The following is a 13224-nucleotide window of genomic DNA, read 5'->3' as shown; positions in this document are numbered from 1 at the left end:
ACCTAATTAACTATTTAAAATATAAAACCTTAACTGAAATGTGAGAAAAAGATTAGGTTTTAGATTTCTTCCACTGGATTAGAAGACTGGTTTGCTATGGTAGACACGGGCTATGTGTCTACCATAAGGTAGACACATAGCTATGAAGGTAAGGCTATGAAAAGCCCTTTAAAAACCTCAGATAAATGCAGACTTTCCCTCTAGCCATCATACCCTCACTTTTGTTTATATATCTAAGCTGCAACGGCAGTAACTAACTCAGTAGAGTTTCCATGGAGACTGGAAAGTCATTTTAAACACCCATGACTTTCAGAATATAAATCTCTATTACCAGATATTATATGAGTTGCTAGAGGCAACATTTCCTAATAATTCTTAGTTACTTCTCTATATTTTTTGTATTCTACTCACTCAAATATGCATAGACAACAAAACTCTGAGATTATAAAAACTGAATAAGCATTCGTAGTTCAGATGAACTACCAGTACTGATTTTCCTTGATCTATGAAGGAAATGTCTATAAATCTGCTTAGAATTATAACTTTAACTTCTATGCAAAGAACTGGGTATTTGTAGTTTAAAAGCTCAGAAAATATGTTGATTTAAAAGGATGTACTCAATAAGGAGAGAGGCTAAAATGGCAAATTTCATGCATCTAAAATATAATGAAAATTTCTATTATAAATATATATATATATATATATATATATAAATTTTATAAATATATATATAATAAGTAAAATATGTATTATTTCTCTCAACTTTACCCAAGCCTACATAAACAATTTTAATCTATGTAATGTTCCCCTAAAATGTTTATTTTGTCTTCCCAAAGTTTTTTTTTTTTTTTTTTAATTGCAGGTGCAGGTTTCTAGTCATTGAGTCTTAATGGTATGTTTGCTGATTCTCTCCAAGCAATCAAAGCCAAAAGGACTGATACTAAATATTACATCAAAGGAAGGCTTGCATTGCCATCCATTCTGCCTGGCTCGTATTTTGTTCTCTCCCTTTCTCCCACACGCTGTAACACTCAGCTCTGTTATACTGAAAGGACTAATGCTAAATATTACATCAAAGGAGGGTTTGCGTTCCCGTCCATTCTGCCTGGCTCATATTTTGCTCCTTCTCCCAGAGGCTGTAACAGTCAGTTCTGCTGCTCCCTGGCTTGTAACAAGTGAGCTGTAATACACAGGCTCCTCTCACTGACCAGCAAAAGAAACTGCTACAGTCTTGTCCTGTCTTCAGAATTGTTTCAAAGCAGAAATTACGTAATGCTTTTCCTTTATTTTTGCTTTCTTTAACACACTTTGGCTCTGCTAATCTACACACATATCTAAGTAAGAATTTAATGTGTTCAATTAATATGGATTTGTTACAGAGTTTTTCCTTCCAGGAACAATAGGAAAAAACAAATGCCTCATGACAGATGAGGTGGTGAAAGATGATCATTTTCTTACTCAGTGTACCTTAAGATTTTAGCTTTTATATCTTTCAGATCCTGTACTGCATTAGTATATAACTCTGAACTCCATAGAGTGTTAGCAAGATCTCCACATTTTGGACAAGCAAAACAACACTTGCAAGCCTCAGAACCAAGGACACCCTCTGCCCCAGGCCTTAAAAAGTATAAACAAAAGAGAATAGCGGTGGCGGGGGGGGGGGGGGAACTATGGATACATGACTTCATTACCTGCAGCAATAATTGGAGAACGAACCCCTGATACGAAAATAGACCAAACTTATATCTGTCTGAAAAAACTCATGACCATTGTCCATTTTGGGTGTAGCCCCTTGGGGAGGCTTTGTCTGCCTTTAATGTACCTGAAGGTCCTTCATTAAATATATCTGTTGTTATGTTTTAACTTTGTTTCACCTCTGTCTCTACATAAGCCTGTTCCAGGAATTATCTAAATGGCCTCTTTTAAAAAACAAAACCAGGGATATCATGCAGCTAGAAAAACTGAAAATATCATGACGATTCGTCTGCAAAACTAGGCCTGAAATCAGTTTTATCAGTATTATGGTTTTCCAAGGGAGCTCTTTCATATGAATTGCTTTTTAATTGATATAACATTTTCTTTTCTCTTGCTGTGTACAAAGCACTGTAAATAGAGATGTATCATGTGAGTGGGAGAAGGCAATTGAAGATAAAAAACATTGATTTATTTTTCTCCTTGGAGTTCCTCATGATGTGAACTTATGGCAGAGCATGTTTGCTACAAGTAGAGAGGGAAGTGAAGAGCTTAGGAAAGCCTTCCCTGCTATGAACATTGGACAGGTACAATTTTCTTCATGTTTTCATGTGGGAATTGACTTCTAGTTTGATTTTTTAAAATGCCAATACTATCAAGAAAGAAGAAAGGATAAAGTCACTGCTGTCCTTGGAAGAGTTAAAACTAATCTGCTGTGCAGTAGTGTCTGCCTTTCCACACTTTCCTTGCTGTTTCCCAAGTTCCAAGAGTTGTGCACAGACCAATGCCTTCTACTTCCACCTCCCGAACTTAAATAAAACCATACCCCGACTCCAGTAAAACTATAGCTGTCAATCTCCTGCTAAAACAATGCTGTAGAGATTATTTCACACGTTATCACTGAGCTGCCAGTGCCTGACCCCTTGTGATGGTCAGTCCGAAACTGCTAAAGCAACCTGTGCTGAGTCTAATGTTAGGGACAACTATGTAACTTTGCAAGAATATGTATGCAGAACTGAACACTGCATCATGATACACAAGTATGGGTGAGACAATTTAATTTCTGTATTGGAAACACTGTTATCCCAGACTCTCTCTGGGACATCTCAGCTTGGTTGCAGGTTTCTGTGCTGCTGCATTATTTGCCAAAGGCAACTTTAACATATTCAGCCACTGAGAAGCCATTCAGTTGCTTGGTGGCCAGCATAGAAAGGATTAAAGATGAAAGACAGTCCCTCCTCTGGTCCCTGTGGGGAGTTTTAACACCAGTTTGTGACCTTGAAGCTGCAGTTTTTACTGCCTGTTCTCACAATATCTAGATAAATTCAGGGCTTTTAAAGTAGGTTTTCTGCTAAAGCATATTTAATAAACATCCAAGATCTTGGTCCAAATAGCAGGCAGGTTTTTTGACTTACTTAAAGAGACTGCAATGCCTCTTGTATTGTAGAAAATAAGAGCAAGCACCAGGTAAAAGTAGAAACTAATTTGGAATGAAAATATTTTTTCCCTTTCTTTTCCTTATTTTATAGTGACTTTATATTCATAAATCTACCCAATCAGAAATGTTTATTTGACTTTAACATGCTGCTACCTGACACTAAGAGGAGAGACAAATTCTTTTAGGGATCCTTGGCAGAATGATGATGGTACTAAGCTGTAGTTACAATTAAGGCTTTATTTTCTTAATGTATTCTTAATGAAGAATTTTATTATTCGCACAACACAGTACAACAAAAGAGATTAGGAAAGAAGTTGACTTAAAAAGAAGGCTGAAAACCACCATTATTAAGCATTTACTATAAATGCCTTGGTTTAATGGTCAAGGCCTTGCAATGTTCTGATGAAAGACAACCTAAATCACCAAACTAGCATTTGGATATGCTTTGAAAATAACCACTACCAGCAGGTCGTATTGCTGTGTCACATTGCAGTTTGCCTTTCAATACAAGAACATTAATGGCAGTTTTTGACCAGAGGGATCAATTTCAATAAATCTTGTTGTACTCCCCCACATATAGACTGTACCTCACATTGCTAATATACTTGCACAGCTGCCAGGGCTTGACACTCAAAACACGGCATCTTGAAATCATGTGCAGAGGAAAGGAGGGGAGAGGGGAACAGAGGTGAGAAAGCTCATGAGGAAGAAGGACTCAGTTAAACTTCACACTGCCCACAAAGCTGTACTCTGCAAGACTCACACAGTCTGTTTTTTTTTTTTTCTTTAGATTTTGAACAAAAGTCATCCAGGCTGCATGACAGAAACTGCAGTCTTAATGCTCCTGAGATATCCCAACTCACAGAAGATATATGCAGAAAGTTGAAACCCCAAAGGAACACCTCCATCAGCAAATTTCAAGCTTTGACTGTGGTACAGGGATCATGATATTCCTCTGAAGAGTAACAGCTTCAGAATAATAGAGTACTGAGAATAGTGAATAATCTGCAGCTTCAGATGAGAGTAGAAACTGTTCAGGAACATTATTAAGTCCCTGATTGGACTTGTGTTGGCTGGCAGCAGTTTTCATTTGGAAATGCTGAGCAACTGTGTAAATCTGTCAATATACAGTTACAGGGAGATAAGAAGAGTGTATTAGTTACTGCTCAGCCAATAAAAAATATTATTGTCACAAGACTGTAAGACTTTTATTACTAACAAAAATAATCATTGTGAGTTGATTATAATATACCCATGTTTGTTTCTTTCACTATTGTCAGTGTGTAACTATAAAATGGACAGACTTGCTAAATATTAAACTCAGCATTTCATGTACCTTCTTCAGCATACTATTATATCTTACCATTTCTAAGTTTGTTTATCTTTCTGATAATCTCCAGCAGCTTACCATGAGCCTATCAGACGTATTTTCCACTTTAACCTTTTTAAAAATAAAAGCATTATCATAGGAAAAACCAGACAAAACTGAAAATCTCATTAAGAGTACCTTAGCATGATCTAATTAATGGATAGAAGTTCAGCCTAGCAGCATTCAGATACTTATCTGATCATCTGGTTTGCTTTTATCCACCTCAGTGTAACCCCCAGTGATCATATCTGAAGAAGAGCAGGATGTGGTACAGATTGGAAGACACTGAACAACAGTTCTCTGAATGGCTGAGTATTTGCATTACCTCATCAACTGCACAATAAATCTTCACTGTGAAATTTCCAGTCCAACAAAGCAAGTTAAGCCAGAGCTCTCCTCTTGCCAGATGTAGGTAGCAGCAAGGCATAATTTGCTAGCTTGTCATGTTTTCCCTGTTAAAAGATCCTGGCCATTTCGTATCAGACAGACCTCCACATTTTTATGACTGAGGAAAAGGGTCTTAGGAAAGGAGTGATGCACCCTTCCTTACCACAGACCAGGCATAACAAGAAGAGAAGAAATCAATCCCCAGAACTTCAGCCCTTATCTGCAGGGGTGGTAACTGTAGAGAAAGGTGCAGCTTTTAGCAGTTGCAGCCACCCTTACGATGTAGCTGCCAGTCTGCAGCTGATGCTAACAAGGAGACTGCAATGTGGTGGTACTAGCTCATGTCCAGTTATGGCCAACAGCTGTCCTAATCAACAAGCATGCCAGCTGATACATACAGATACAGATATATAAATAGTTATTTAAGCCAATTAGGTGCAGTGGAAGTCAAGAGTGGCATAATCTTGAAGCATGTTGTTGAGACAAGCTCCACTGAGGAGCTGCACTCATCATTTGGTGACTGAATAGGACCTGGGTGTGTGATTGCTGTCAGTGACTTACTGACTGTACTGCCTGAGCTCACATTAGAGGGAAAAAAAAAGACATAGTACACCCTGAGGGAACTCTGTCACTATTTACTCCTCTTTTTTATTAGACTTCCCACTGGCAGCATTAGTAGGTTTTGATGCAGCTGAGGACAGCTGAATGGACACCCTGATACTGAATAGCTGCCTAGAATCTAAGAAAATGTCACATTTACAGTGAAGGAGGTTCAAGGGAGTGGTTTAAAACCTACAGAAGCACTTAGTCCCACAACAAAATAAATGAAAGGAGCAAGTGTGAGAAAGAGCCAATAGGACCAAGGATCACATACAAAAAAATTCTGTTCCACAAACATATTTCTCTCTATGACTTAAGGGCATCAAGACAGGAAAGAATGAAAAATGCCATGAAAACTTAACATCTGTCTTTCCTGATTAACTGTGATAATGCATGAATTAGCTTTTGGACAACTAACCCACAGAAAACATTTTCTCATGACATTTGTACTTTTAAATCAAAGATTTACTATTTTCAAGACACCACTTTGATAAGGATTTGCAGAGATTCCTATTTGTAATGTACATATTTAAATTCAGGTTTTAGTAGGAAGAAAAATAGAAGTATCTTTATCAAAGTAAATAGTTCAGGCTAGATTGATCCTAACATCAAATGTTGTCATGAAAAGCCTTTAGAAAAACAGGTTATGTTTGTCCTTTTTCATGGATAATTTTCCTAAAGCCATGCATTGGCAATGTCAGTAATAAGAAATGGTAATATTTTATGGCATGTACAAAACTTTGAGTCAGCGATGCCCTGGCAGCCAGGAGGGCCAAGCGTGTCCTGGGGGCATCAGGGACAGCATGGCCAGCCGGGCAAGGGAGGGGATTGTCCTGCTCTGCTCTGCACTGGGGCGGCCTCACTTTGAGTGCTGGGACCCACAGTATAAGCAGATAAAAAGCTATTAGAGAACATCCAAAGGAGAGACAAGGGGATGGTGAAGGGTCTGGAACTGAAGCCATATGAGGTCACTTGGTTTGTTCAGCCTGGAGGAGACTGAAGGGAGACATTGTGGTTTCAACATCTTCATGAGGGGAAGCAGAAGGGCAGACACTGATCTCTTCACCACTGCCACCAGTAACAGGATCCGAGGAAATGTCATGAAACTTAGTCAGGGAAAGTTTAGTTTATCAGGAACAGGTTCTTCACGCAGAGCGTGGCTGGGCTTTGGAACAGGATCTCTGGGGAAGTGGTCACAGCACCAAGCCTGACAGAATTTAAGTGTGTGGGCAATGCTGTCAGGCACAGGGTTTTATTCTTGGTGTGTCCTGCACAGGGCCAGGAGCTGAATTTGATGACCCCAAGGGGTCTCTTCCAACTCAACATATTTTATGAAAATACTCTGGATGACATAATGCTTTTTGCTGGTCTATCATGAGTGATCTCCTGAAAATTATAGAACTGTAAAAAAACCCAAACTATTTATTTACAAGATTTTCTCTTCTTTCCATACCAAATACATGCTTCTTTTCTCTTTTAGGAAAACTCAGTTGCAGTATATATTACTCCTCAAATATCCAGGGCTATACCCTGCCCTTCAGTTTGAAATGTGGGGATAATTTTTTTTACATGTTGGGAGAAACATTGTGGAAGACATTGGAATGGGTCTTAAAACTGGAAAGCATGTAGGCAGTTTGAGCTAGCAGCAATTTAGCATTTGTGAAACAAAGTTTGATGATAGACTTTTGCGGGAAAAGATGTCACCTCAGAGAACTGTTTCATGTATGCACTTTCCTACCCCAGGAATTCTGTAGCAAACTCTTCATGAAAAACAGCTAAGCAAACTGGTCTGGAATACAGAGTTTTAAAACACATTTGTTCCCCAAGAATATAATTTTTGCAATTATTTTAAAAATATTTTAACTTAGAAAATTTCTTTTTCAGAAAAAAAAATCCAGTTTGTCACTGGTCTTTGTCCTCCTTAAAGTAAGTGTGAAGATAAAAAGTGAAAAAAAAAATTTAGAGTCATTTTGTGCATAACAAAAGTACATTTTCAATAGTAAGTATTAAAAAAGAAAATGGTAAATTTAATGTAATTGCAAATACTATCAATATTTCCAACTGAAGAATGCATTTTTGTTTCTTATATTTAAGTCCATAAATAACACCATTTATCTTTCCCCTTATCCAGTGTGCAGATGAAAGACTTAGAAAGAAATGAAAGGATAATACCAAACTGTGATCAATTTCACTCTTTTTTTCCACAGCACATAATTTGTGTGTCTTTTGTTTTAAGCAGGAAAATTACATGAAATTATTGACCAGCATGAATTTCCTTGCTCCTCAGTGGCTGAAAACTATGAATATGTCAAAAGCAACTGAAGGGCATCTGTTTAAATGTATGTTGATATCAAGCACAAGTATATATATATATATATATGTGTGTGTGTGTGTGTCTATAATACAGTAGAAGTTGTATGCATATTTAACACCAGTCTGCTCCAGCTGAGGTTGCTGCCAGCCCCATGGCAGACACTCAGCCAGTGCAGAGGTCACCAGTGGCACAGTGCCACTCTGTCCAGACAGTGTCCCCAGGGACAGGGCTCTGACACACATGGCACCTGGCTGTCCTCTGTGCTGCAGGACCCCATCAGCTGCTGCATGACAGCTCATGTGCTTTGGCAAAAAGAGGTGGAGGCTAAATTTGCCTAGAGGTATTTTCCAGTTATTTTCCCCGGTATACAGCATGGTATAATGAATTTTCTTAAATGATAGAACTAGGTACAGTATCAAGAGGTAAAAGAAAAGTAGCCTATCTGCATATCAGACTTGTGTTAAGCAATATTAGACTAAAATTTTAGATGTGGAAGCAAGAAGGTGTGAACATATGCCCTTTAGAAATGTGTGCAGCAGTGCTGACAGTAATTTAATGGATTCGTTTGTTTTGAGGACTTCTTAAATTGGCCCACAACATGCTAAAGTCCTTTCCAGTTTTTTTTTTTTTCTTTTCCCTCAATGACTATTAAAAAATGCCATCATATCTTCCATTACAAGACACAAAAGAATACATAAATGCTCAATTTCTAGTGTACTGTAGCTGTAGATGCCAACTTTTAGTTCAGTTGAGGTGTTGAATGGACAGAAAAAGTTCAAAGAAATGGAAGAATTTTTTCCACAATGTTGTTACAGAATGACAACTACTACTGATACATCTAGTAAATCCAGTAGCTAAATGTCATGTGAAAGTGAAAACTTTCTTATTTTTCATGCCTTAATTCTGTGTTATCTTGAATTGATAATAGCATAGACTCTTTTTAAGGTTCTACTTTGTAACCATCTAAAATGGCACCCTGAATAATTTAATCAGGATATGTGTATCACAAGAACACCCAGCCCCCCATACCCCCCATATATTTGTAGTAATGGCTAAAGTAATATTGAACAGCTCAGAACATGCTCTGTTGTTATCTTACAGCATTCCCATGGTCTTTGCCTAGACCTGCTTCCCAATAACTACATCCCACGTGTTATGGGCAAAGATGAAGGATGCAAAATCAGTATTTACTTCTGGTTTTAATTTGAAATTAAATTTGTTTTCATGTTGTTCTAAGCATATGGGTTATTACTAAATTCTGCAAATAATTTCTGTCTAAATACAGAAGTAAACAGAGTGTGATAAAGTTCTTAAAACCATGAACAGTCTGCTGGGACCTGAGGCTCTGTCACCTCATGAAATAATATCTTCTGCCAGTTGATTTCTTCTCAAAGATCATTAGCTTGAGTAGTCTGCAGCAGGGGAGAAGGAGGCAATTAAAATGACATCTCAGAAAAAGCAAAGAAGAAAAGGAAAGAGAAATATCTTTCATGGAAGACCCTCTGAATTCTTTAAGATGTGTAACAATTATCTTTCCAATAGGGACATTAAAAAACGTCCATCATATGATTTTTCACAAATGCTATATTTTTTAAAGGGTGTGGGTAATCAGCCTTTGAAAAGTGTGAGAGTATGTTTCCTAGCATACTTTCTTCCCTGCTCCCATAGATCTCAGCAAAAAATGTAGGAAAAATTGATTTATTTACGCCTTGACAGGTTTACAAAACAGATCATCAGTATCTCAAAGTCTCTTAGACTCCTTCAACCTTATGTGTTTCCTGAGGAAGCACCCCTGAATCTGAGATTTCAGCAATTTGAAATTCTCAGTTTTTGAATTCATGCACAAGGGAGCCCTCCACATCGGTGTCTTCAGCAGTCATCAGACTGTGATAAAAATATTGCTAGACAAATATTTGTAGTTGGGAGAACATTTTCAGGTGCAAAGGAGAAACTTAGAGTGACTGTAAAAAACTATATACCATGTGCTCTACACCCATTCATCCTTCAGACCTACAGAAGTTTCACACAGAGGGTTTCAAACTAGAACATAAAATTTCAGCTATTTAGATCATGTTTTACACACCTGCTGTTTCTGACCTAGGTAAGATATTGCAATAGAAACATGCTGAGTACGAGGATATTTCAATTCCTTCCAATTCATTCATTAGATGTCTAGAAAAGTATTTGTAAAAACAGGTTTTAACTTCAGCTCAGAGACATTTATTTCTTGGGAACTTCTACAGGGCTCAGCATAGTGAGTTGGTACCAGTTGCAAAAATAATACCCTTCACCCTCTCCTTTCTACCATAAGGGACCACTGCCCTTAAGGATACAACCTCCGTGCACTGAAACACTAAAATGAAAAGGGGCATAGCACCTCCAAGTGAAACATATAGAGAGAAAAGGTTAACAAATGTAGATGCTACAGGTGCTAGTATAAAACAGGAATCAGTGCAAGCACTGTGAAATTACAGCTGAACTAAAAATTACTCATTGTGGTGGCATTGAGCCACTCTCAACATTCAACTATTTCTCCTTCAAATTTAATTAGAAAGAATTTCTAGAGAAAATAGATCCCACTAGGCCACTTTCTTGAAACATGTGGATGCTGTCTTAAGAATTCAGCTAAATGGGAAGTTCTGGTTATTTGGCTATACCCTTTTTCTCCTTTAAAACTCAGGCAAACAGGACATGATGCCCTACAAATGATTTCTTATTTAAAGGAAATACATCCATTCCCAAAATCTTCATCTTTTTAGGATGACATGAACAAAGTGCATCAAGCTATTTCAAGGTATACATCTTGCATCATTAGCTGCATTGCTGAAAGAAAAAGCCTCTTAGTAAAGGCAGCTTCAGACCCTGGGGAGAGTTCCATAGAAGAACTGCTGAGTCAAAGCATGTTTGATTTGCTCTTATTGCTAGCAGACAGACTTTCAATCCACTCTCTGTGAATTCTTGGCTACATATTACATATATAAGTGCTAATAGAGTTAGATAAAATTATGAATACTGATTTTTTAAATGTAAAATGTTAATACATTGGCTATAGAATTTTTCACAGTTGACTAGATATATGCTGACTTAGATATGTTATCTAGAGGTACAACTATTATTTATCTATATCTGTAGTTAAATAGGAGAAATGTCAATCATATTTCAGGCTGCAAAAAATATTTTTTAATACAAAAAATCATCCCATCACATATTTTAAACCAAAGTCCTTTATCCAAACCTAAAAGGATCCATTGTCTTGACTGCAGGGCAGTTTCTAGATCAAGTCTTGAAGCTGATGTGATGTGATTTGAACTTGGACTTGACCTGTTGTCCATGCATATGAAAAGGCACTACTGCTTAGAGAGGCACATTTATCACAGAGAAAATCATTTTCAGCCCCAAAAGGACTTAAAATCCCCTGTTCTCTCCTCCTGTAACTTTCAGAAAGACACAGACACCTGCAGATAGCCATGCTTGCTTTTCTGTAGCATTGGTAATTGCTAGTTTTCTTTAACTTTTCTCACATTCAGAAGCAAGCTGTGCAATTACTATCAAAATTGAAGCCAGGGCTGATCAAAATTAATTATGAGCTGTGAGATGGGAGTAGTGGAAAAAAGAACAGTAACTGGGCTTACAACATTAAAAATACAAATAACAGGCAAATCTATGTCTCATCCTGACAAGTGAGGCACTCAGCATATCTGTCATTCCTTTCATCATGCAGATTACTTCTCAGTAGCTCTCGACACATAATACTGCAATGCCTTCTTTCTACCAAATTTCTACCAAGAGCTATCAACTCTTTGTGAAACTTCTAGATAAAAAACGTTGAAAAATCATATTTCATAATTAATCTATTTAAGAGCTCCATAGCTTTAAAATATGTTCTTGCTTCAATTTACAGTGACTTTTTTCTTTTTAATTAGCATGAAACTTAGTTACTTTTTACCAGGGGACAAAGAGTGCCAAACATAACAGATCTAGGAGACTGGAAAAAAAAACAGGTGGGAAAATTAATAATAAGCACTCATATTTACACTTGCTATAAAAGGAGTCTTTGTGTAGAGGGAGAGAGATAATATATGGTATGCCATCTGGTTTGCCTGGAGATGGGACAATGAAATTTTCAGATCACAGCTGGTCTTAGACAAGACATTATCAACTCAGTGCTAGAATAGAATCAGCCCATGGACAATGAAAAACAGGACAAAATAAAAAAGTGCTTTATCTGACAGTGGCAGGAAGCAGTGCCATTGGCAGCCACATCTGCAGGTTCAGATGGGAGATTGGTGTACTTCTTGATTTCCTGTCTTTGTTAAACTTTTGCAGGCCCTGTGAATTAACACTTTCAGCTACCTCTTGTTAGGTAGGAGATTGTGTCTCATGCTGTTGAACAGAGCAGTAGTCGCAAATGTGTAATAGCAAGTACTTATACTATGTTTCCAGATTGTAAACCATCGGCAAAACATCCCTTTGTCACAACTCACAGGGAGCAAAGGTTCCTTCCTCTTGGAGTATCAAACAGAGACTCCACTCAGATACATTCAATTGCCCAAAGATATTTAAACTATACTCATGCAAGCTTATAGATTCTCTCAAAAATTGAAGGAGTTGCTCATAAGAGCAATTTGGTGTAGAGGCATATAGACAACTTGATGGAGGAATAGTGGGACACAGTCTGAAGTTGCCCCTTTCCTCTGGAGAACTGTAAATGACTACATCCTTGGTGATTATATGGGAAATTTTAGGCAACCCAAGGTCCCATTTCACTGCAGCAGAGTCAAGCTAAGGTTTTCAGTTATTATTTTCAGAGTGATAAATGACCAATCTCATTTTACAGAGACCAAGAAAAACTCCAGGTGTTGAGAGGGAAAGTGTTCCATGAGTACAGTGGCACCTTCTGCCACAATAATAAGTAGAAGAGTATGAAAGAGAGAAAATTATTTTTCTTGGATGGTTTAATGTTTATAGCAATTTCTGTTAAAAAAAGGCATCACAGCATCATTAGTTTTCAAGCGTGAAACATGCTTCCGACCCTGTCTGTCCTGAAAGAAGTACACACTAGAACATACCTTAAAATGAATTTTAAAAAGCCAAAGAAATATACTGAACAAACCACACAAACTCCAAACAAAATCCTCTTTCAAACACAGTTGTCCCGTGGGAACTACATGCAAGAGAGCATGTGGACCACACATGACAAATGTTATTCATATCACTCAGAAAACTGCTGAAAGGGTCTTGGATATCAAAATAACTCATAAAGGGGGAAAAAAATCACAGAGGGAAACTCTGGCTTTCAATTTATTATTTTCATAAATTAGCTTTACTTAAAAAAGCTTTAGATTGTCTGGATGCTGACTGACTCGTGTGATTAAAATGATATCTCCACTTTCATGGAGACATCTGTATGTTCACATAATACCA

General features: G+C 37.5%; 1 protein-coding gene across 2 annotated transcripts in view; it reads right to left on the bottom strand.

The window, feature by feature from the left end:
- Nucleotides 1-13224, bottom strand: part of RAB3C (RAB3C, member RAS oncogene family) — a 116432-nt gene that overhangs the window by 45517 nt on the left and 57691 nt on the right. The gene's annotated exons all lie outside the window — the stretch shown is intronic.

Source organism: Onychostruthus taczanowskii, unplaced genomic scaffold, assembly GCF_017590055.1.
Source record: "Onychostruthus taczanowskii isolate IOZ18803 unplaced genomic scaffold, ASM1759005v1 scaffold46, whole genome shotgun sequence".
In the NCBI taxonomy this organism is placed as follows: Eukaryota; Metazoa; Chordata; class Aves; order Passeriformes; family Passeridae; genus Onychostruthus; species Onychostruthus taczanowskii.
This window is presented reverse-complemented; position numbering and strand designations above follow the sequence as displayed.